This window comes from Camelus ferus, chromosome 3 (genome assembly GCF_009834535.1).
Source record: "Camelus ferus isolate YT-003-E chromosome 3, BCGSAC_Cfer_1.0, whole genome shotgun sequence".
Classification (NCBI taxonomy): domain Eukaryota; kingdom Metazoa; phylum Chordata; class Mammalia; order Artiodactyla; family Camelidae; genus Camelus; species Camelus ferus.
This window is the reverse complement of record NC_045698.1, coordinates 106,987,804-106,996,531: the sequence shown is the minus strand read 5'-3', so window position 1 is coordinate 106,996,531 and position 8,728 is coordinate 106,987,804.

Genomic DNA, 8,728 nt, shown 5'->3' with positions numbered 1-8,728 from the left:
AATAGATCTCCTAGAGAAGATCCTTGATGGGCTTGTTGGCACCACTTCAGTCGAACATCAGAGGATATGCTAAGTTTGGGGCCAGTTTCTTCCACGTCCGTTTCTCTGCATCGGTCTCTTCCTCTCTCTCCTCACCTCTGTCCCTCTCTGGATCATGACAGACTGTCAGTGTCTCTCTCTCTTCCTCTGTCTGAACCTGTCTTTCTTCTTCTGACTTAATCTCTCTATCTTGGGTTCACAAGCTCATTTCAGTCACCTTCACCTGGGAGTCCCCATGTGCCAGGACCTGCACAGGAGCCACAGGGAGAGGACAGAGCTGAATCTGACATGCCCCGGCCATCCTGTCTGCATTTCTTCTCAGCACTGGAAGGAAATCAAATGGAAATTCTGAGCACTTGGAGGAGAGGCGCTGAGGGTGTGGGACGTGGCAGGGGAAGGGAGGGCGGGCCAGCTGCTGGGGCTGTAGCGAGCTCCGCTCCGGGCTTCAGCTGGCTGGGCGGAGATGATTTCACACCACAAAAATGTCTGAATCAGGAGAATAATCCAACTTGGGATAAGGCTGGGAAGCGGGCCGTTTAGTGGGGGAGGGCAGGAGTGGAGTCCGCAGGGTTGGGACCAAAGGCCAAGATGGGTGGCTGGCCACGGTTCATCACAGCCCCGGGGGGTCCTTCACTGTTCTGGGATTTCAGGAAAGACATGATTTCTTCTTGCATCTTGCAAGTGAATGCGCAGAGCCTGGGCTCTCAAAGGAAGAGGTTGCAACCCTGCAGAATCATAAAAGCTCTGCCAGCAAACCCACGGATCTGAGGGAGGATGGGAGGGGGAGAGAGAAGCAGGAGACAGAGCAGAAGGAGAAGAGGAAGCACTGATCTGAAAGGCTTGAAGGCTCTGAGTTAAATGACTTAGTGACCTTCAAGAGTTCTTAAGCTACAGAACCCTATTAAAACAGCCAAACAGGTGCCTCTGGGGGTCCAAGGAGGGAAACTGAACCCCCTCACCTTGGTCCTCATCACCCCCAATTTGGAAATTATGACCTAACCTGACAGTCTCATTTTACAAATGAACTAACAGCTCAGAGAGGGGAGACAACTTGCCCAAGACATCGATGGAGGGGGTGAGGAACCCAGGTCCCTTGACACTTTGTCCAGTGCTCTTTTCAAAAGGATGAGAATGACAGAAAGAGGAAGGGCCCAGGCAAAAAGGGAGGAGAGAAGATAAATGAGAAGATGGAGGGGGAAGAGGAACAGATTAGGAGAGAGAAGGAGGCAAGAGGCTGGGTCTCTTTAAAGTTTTCAAAATCAGAAAGTAAGATCTTTGCCTTTCTCTCAGAAGAATGGTTCTTTAAGTGTCATGAACCAGCCCCTAACAGTGAAAGTGCCAAACTAGTGGCCAACGAAGAGATTTCTCCAGCAGACAGAAACTGTTTGAGGAAGAAAACATTTTAAAAGTGGGGAAGGGATGTGGGGCGTGTTCTCTCCAGGCTGACAAAGGCCCTGCCAGTCCTGGGACATTGCTCAGAGGGGCTGCCCACAATTCTCACCTCTCTGCCCCTGAAGATGCAGAGTTTGCCACCCTGGTAACCTGGTAACCCTGGTTCTCCTCCAGGGATGCACCAGGCTGATGGATGGAGCCTCTCCCTCCAGCTTCTAGGAGGAAGTAGGGGCTCGTGGCCGCCTGCCCAGGGTGAGCAGACTGCAAGCTCCCAGGGAGTGGGTCTGACATCCTCTGGGGCTCACACTTGGCTCCTGGAACCCTACCCTTTCCCATGGTGCCTGGGACAGTTTGTGAGTTTGTGATACAATGTGTCCTGGGACAGTGTACCCTCTTTCTCCAAGCTCATTTTTTCTTGCATTATAAAGTCAGGGGGCTGAAAAGAAATTTGTGTGTTTCAATTTTTTTTTTTAAGTAGTAAAACCATTTTAAGAAATAAAATCTTAGGTAGAAGCCTGATATGTCAGACAGATAAAAGCAGTTCTACTCTGGTTGAACCAGGAATGGGCTAGGGGCCTGGAGACCTGTTCCTTTGGCCTTCTTTCTGTCCTCTTAAGGCTCCTGCATGGAGCTCCTACAGAAGGAGGTTTGAATACCACTGGCATGGAAAGTTTCGAAGATTTATTACAAGACACTCCCGTCTGAGAACAGAAGCCAGGACTCTGAGGAGATGACATACTGGGGCAGTGTTGGATCAGCCTCAGAAGAGGGTGATGTGGCCTGCCTTATCCAGGCAATGGTGGAGGAAAAAAAGACTTGTGTTGGAGAAGGGGTTAGGGGCTCAAATGCCTAATCCAGATCTTCCTTCTGTGTCCCCGGTCTGCCCCAGCCCTGGGACCTGGAGAAGACCCTGGAGGCTCTGGGCTGCCCCCCAGGTCAGCTGAGTCACAGCACCGGCCGCCACGTCGCTAGGCTGGCGGGCTGTCATTACTCCTGGGTCCACAGCTGCTAACACTGAAGAGAGGCTTGGTTTGTGGGCCACGTCAGGGAACACGTAAGAGCTGCCACGTTGTCGGGTTAGGTTATTGGGCTTTCTCCCTCCTTTAGAAAAGATTTCCAGGCATGTGAGGTTTCAGAAGAAAATTGGTGCCTGCGTGTTAGTGTTCCCTGGAGCTGGACCAGCAGCTGCAATATTACAGAGCCAGGGATGGGAGGAGGCAGAACCAATCCATCCCCGAGCTTCTCCAACCCAGCCCAGGCCAGAGGGAATCCAGCATCCTCAGTTATGGATACAGAAAGAAAAAAGGGCTATGAAACCAGTATAAGAATCTTTGACATTTAGAGAGTGTTTGTCAAACAGCAACAGAAGGCGTTTCCTCAGCATGCTTTAATAGAGCAATAGGCCAGAGAATTCGTTAGCTTGGGTCAAGTCCTAGCTTTGCCATTTACTGGCCACATGACCCACGACAAGCCACTTCATCTTCTTGGACTTCAGTTTCTTCTTTGGACAAGGGCATTAGATCAAATAGACATTCCCCAAAGACTCTTCAGGGAACACGAATTGTGTGGGATGCATTCAGAAGTTCATGGAAAAGAGGAACCTGTAACAGTTAAATGGAGTTAAACAGATTTCTTTTTCTGCAGACCTTATCAGAGGCTTTAATGTTCTAATGTGCCTCGGGAATAACCATGAGGAAGGTGGCAGATGCCACATTTCTTGAGTTCACTTGAACCCAGGGTCCTCCTTTTTTGCTGCAGACTAATATTTTGTGGACACACTTTGAGAAATGTTTAATGATCTAATGATAAGATAGCTAACATTTAATAGCATAGGCTATGAAACAGTGAGCCAAATGCATTACATAGATGGTCTATGTAATTGCATCCTCACAAGATCCTCATAAAAGAGGGGTTACACGTTACACTGGAGAAAAATAAGGGTGGAGGTGAAATAACAATGCCCCCAGTGTTAGAGTTAAGTCACTTGCCACAAGATCCAAGCCCAGAGATCCAAAGCTGGGCCTTTTAACTTCGCTTTCATTTACTGACTCTCTTAAGACTCGCGCTCTCTTGAATCTTACACTGACTTTGCACCCAGGAGGGTTAGATATAATAATCATGCCCATTTTACAGACAAGAAAACCAAGGTAGAGAGGAAGGGTGGGCCACTTAAGGACAGATGAGAGGCAGGGCCAGAGGGCACATGTCCTACTAAGGGCTGAACCTAACCAGAACGCAAACGAACCCATCTCCTTGGGTGGGTTTTTGTCAATGTGAGGAAGGGCAGCCAACACACTGTGAACCATCAGTGGAGGAGGCGGCTGTGAGGAGATGTGAGGAGATGTGCAGGCTCTCTCTGGCCCCAGGTAGAAGTGGCTGCCTAGTGGAAAGAGCCTCGGACCAAGTGTCATTTCAGCTCCACACAGGCCACCCAGGTGACCCTGAGCAAGACCCCGAGGGCCATTCTGTCTGCTCAGCCCCAAATGTGCTTGGTGAATCCTGGCTTTTCTACCTGAGAGACTGTGCCGCTCCACATGGTTATGGGTACAAAAGTCCTTTGTGAACTGTAAAGGGCTGAGGGAAAATCTGAGTTTGCCCAGTGGGAGTGCTGTGCGTGGGGAGGGGTGCTGATGTGAAATTTCATCCTCCTCTCCCTTTGGCCTTGCCCTGGTCGGAGGCCACTCTGCCCGGGGACCAAGGGCCAAATGACAATGGAGTCTTTGTGCCCTTCAGCCAATGGGAGGGCTGGTCTGGGGAAAGATACAGTAACAGGACGACAGGCTGAGTCAGGCTCCATGCGCCCAGCCCGTCTTAGCTTGGCAGACTTGACCTTGAGCCAGACACACAAAGGGTACATTGCAGAGTTTTGATACATAATCTTCAGCCCAAAGGAATCAGCCAGTCCAGTCCCAGCCTCCAGAGACTTGGAGCAGCCAGAGCTGGCCCCTGCCTGGGTCTGGAGTTGGGAGACCAGGGCTCCAAGCCTCCCTGTCTGCACTGTGAATTTGGGCTCTACGATTCTCACTTTCCTCAGCCATACAAGGAGGTGGAGGGTTGGATGGGGCCAAAGGGCCCCGTCAGCTGTAAGCTTTGAAAGACTAGGGGAAATTCAGCCTGAGCTTGAAGGATGGGTGGGTTTGGGGCAGATCAGGGAAGAGAGGCAGCCTCACCAAGAGAATGGCCTACGTTGAGCGGTGATTAGGGGAGTGATGGAGAGGTTGGGGTATGGAGTTAAGCTACTCGTGTGGATTCCTGGCTTCACCTCTGTGGGACTTTGAGCAAGTTATTTAGTTTTCCGAACCTTTGTTTCCTCATCTCTGGAATGGGAATGGTAATGGGACCCACTTACGGTAGACAAAATAATAGCCCCCTGCCAAGATGTCCATGTCCTAATCCCTGTAACTGTAAATATGCTACTTCACATAGCAACGGGGACTGACTTTGCAGATGAAGTTAAGGCTTTTGAGGTGGGAAGATTACCCTAGGTTATCCAGGAGGGCCCAGTATAATCATAAGAGTCTCTATAAGAGGGAGGCAAGAGGGTCAAAGTCAGAAGAAGGAGCTGTAATAATGGGAGCAGAGGCTGGAGTGATGTGCTTGGTCGGGGGGAGGATGGGCCACAAGTCAAGGAATGCAGGTGGCCTCTAGAAGCTGAAAAAGGCAAGGACACAGATTCTTCCCTCAAGCCTCCAGAACACAGCCCTGCTGTCTCTTTAAATTTAGGACTTCTGACCTCCAGAAATGTAAAGTAATAAATGTGTGTTTTAAGTCACCAAGTTCGTGGTAATTTATTATAGCAATAATGAGGAATTAATATCCTACCTAAGTGTGTACATTAAGTGAAGATTAAATGAGATAATGGACATAGTGTTTTGTCCAGTGTCTGCTCAGAAATATTGGATATTATTATTTCTCTTCCCAGTTTACTCATAATCGTTCCAGCAGGACCTGGTCCCCACAGGCCCTCAAGTTCCTACATGCAAAATTCATCAAGTGTTTTACCTGCAAGGCCTACTCAGGATTTATAGCCTGAAGATTTGAACCACTGAGATGCTGACACTGTTTCCAATGTGAGGCCTTAGGGGATACTTCTTGGCACTGCTTTTATTTATTTAACTTTCTGCTTGGTTACCTTCCTTCTTGCTAGAAGCCAAATCAACAGACTCTCCTCAATCTATTTCCAGAGTTCAGACCTCTTGCTTCCTGTCCAGGTATTTCTGCCCACCTGGCCCCAGTCCAGCTCCCAGAGATGGTCCATCAGGTGGTTCAGGTGACAGGGACTCTGAACTTATGAGCAGAAAGACAAGGAGGTTCTTGGTGGGGCTGAGACCCTGCCTCTGAGCCAGAGCTCAGGAGACCTGGTTTTGAGTCCCAGCTCCATGGTGTGATAAGGGCCTCAGTTTTCCCATGTCTGCAATATCGGTGCTAAGCTCTACTCAGACTCCCTCACAGGACGGCTCTGTCATTCGCTGAGAAAGCAGACAACGAAGTACTTTGGAATGGCCAAAAGAGTGTAAAAATAATAGGAATGAAGCAGGGAAAGAGGAAGGAGAAAAGGAAGAGGAAGGCCAGGAGGAGCAGGGAAATCTCTGATTAGTGATTCTAGCCACACTTCCATTCACTTGAAGAATCCACGCTCTCCCCACTCAAGGTCTTGGCACTTATTTTCCCCTTGCCTGGAATACTCCTCCCCTAGCCCTTCTCACTGACTCATCATTCAATTTTTTTTTTTCCTCAAAATCGGTCTCCTCCAAAAGGACCACCCTGACTACCCTACCTAAATAGTCCCCCTATTACGTTCTCATGTCATTCTGTTTAGTTCATTCATTGCATTGATCATGACCAGAAACTCGTTTATCACCTGCATCCATCTATTAGAATGTAAAGGGCAGGAAGACAGTCTTGGTTCTGTTGATTGCTAGAGCCCCGGTGCAATGGAGTCAACCAGTGAATGACGGAGGCAGCTGATGTTCCAGGAGGTGTGGGGAGCATGGATGCCGTGCACCTGTGGGCCCTGCCCTGGCGTTCTCAGGCTGTGCTGGGTGCTAGGTCAGGAAGGACAGGATCAAGGTAGGGTGGGCAGTGCCTAGAGAAGCACAGCTGGTGAGTGGCTGGTGGGGTTCCGGGCAGGTGGCTGGGACCCCAAGGTACTGACTTCTCATTCTGCAAGCGGAAAAGCTGACCCAGTCTGATGTTGGGTCAGCAACACACTGAACTAGGGAGACAGGCACCCAGTGGCTGTGTAGTCTAGAGTCCACAGATGCCAGAGCTGCAGGGGAACTTGGGAGGGGGTAGGGCACAGTGGTTAAGCACTTGGGCTCTGATGTCCCTTAAACGTGGATTTGAACCTCTGCCACATACTTGGTGCATGAGCCTGGGAAAATTATTGAGCTGAAATTCACTTTCCACATCTCTAAAATGGGGATAATAATAGTTCCCATTTTATAAAGATTAGGTCAGAAAATATGTGCCAAGCACTTAGTTCAGTGCTCGGCATATAATGGGTGTTTAATACACACTGGCACTTATCACTATTATGCTGTCCAATCTACTTGTTGACGGAAAATGTGTAGCTCAGACTGGAACAGGGATGAGCCCTGTGTCCCTCAGCAACTCAGTGGCAGAGCGGGGACTGGCACCCAGGTCTAGCACACCTGGCTCAGTTGCACTTCTCTCCCTTTCTATAATGCCCTTGGTGGTGGTGGCAGGAGGACCAGCTTTGGTCCTAGCAGTCTCCCTCCCTAGCTCAAAGGCATCTTGCTTCAGAGGCTCCTGTTTCCCCCAGAGTGCTCTTACCCCTAGATATAAAACCTACCAAGTTTTCCTCTGAGGGTGTTCTGGCTCAGGGTGCACCCACAGGGGCTTGGGGGTGGCCCTCAGATGGGAATCTCTGTCCCAGAACTTTAGCCTAGCCCCAAACAGCTTTCCAGTTCCCGAACCAAAGGCCACGTGGCAACTCCAGCCAAATGCTGGGGATAGTTCCCTTGGCTCATTCTCATCAGAGTCATTATCTTAGTTTATGAAGGAAAACACAAAGTTTAAGTTAATTTTAGTCCTATGATCCCTGGGAGCTATAGCAACCAGTCCTATAAAAACAACCATCTGTCCAGATTGCAGATATCGGAGGAGTCTGCCAGCACCCTGTACTGAACAGCTAAGGCAGAACATCCACTCTTGGCTTCTGGACCAAGGAGAGGCCTTGGGGGTCAACTGGAGCAGAGATCGTTTCTTGGATTCCTGACTAGTCCCTTTAAAACCTGAAGGAAGCCACGGAAGAAATATGCACAGATGCTCAGACTTTGGCAGGTTAGAGGATCTCCTGATGACCAGTGTTGGGCACTATTCCTATTAAAAGACAACTCCTGCATTGATTGAGAGCGAGCTTTGTGTTGGCCACTGTTGTAGACGCTTGGAGCACTGCAGTGAACAAGTGTCTGTAGTGTCTGTCTAGTAGGGGTGACAAGTAGCTTCTGATCATCACAAGTGCCAGGAAGGAAATAAGAGAGTGGGAGGTGTTGAACTATTCCTGTGAGAGAGGGGGTCAGGGAGGGCTTCTCTTAGGTGATGACGTTATAGAGCAGGAACCTGAAGGATGAAAAATCTCCAGGCACAGGAAAATCAAATGGCAGAATGTAGCTGGCAGAGGTAAGAGCCAGTGCAAGGATCCTGGGGGTGTTAAGGAAGTGAGAGGAAGCCAGTGTGGCTGAAGCAGAGTGAAAAGAGAGGAGAGTGGTAGGAGGAGAGGATGCCAAAGGAGGCAGAGGTCACACCGTGTGGAAATTTATGAGAATGTTCTCTGCCTTCTCCCTTTCTGTGTTATTCAAACCCAATCCACGTTGCAGGAGCCACCTATTCCAGGAAGCCTTCTCCACCTGCTCCAACTCAGAGATCCTGCCACTCTGAACCCCTGGGATAAACCTCAGAGTCTGTCCCACTCATGTGAGTGGGTGTATGCATAGGACATGCCCTCTTAGCAAGATCCAAAGCTCCTCAAGGACAAGGACCAGATGTTCATTCTTGTGTGAGGCGTACACTCATAAATACTCATACACCCATCAATATGCTCATAAATATTCAACCAAGACCTGTTGCACCGAGACGTTCACACTGCGTAAGAGCGAATCAAGTTGAATGTAGAATCAGCCTGCCTATCCACTTCTAGCCAGGTGGTCTTGGGCAGGTGTAGCCTCTATGAGCCTCTATTTCTTTGTTAGTAAAATGGGCATGATAACAATACCTAAGTCAAGGGTTTGCTGTGAAAATTCTAAGTCCTCAGTAAACCTTAGCCTTTGTTACC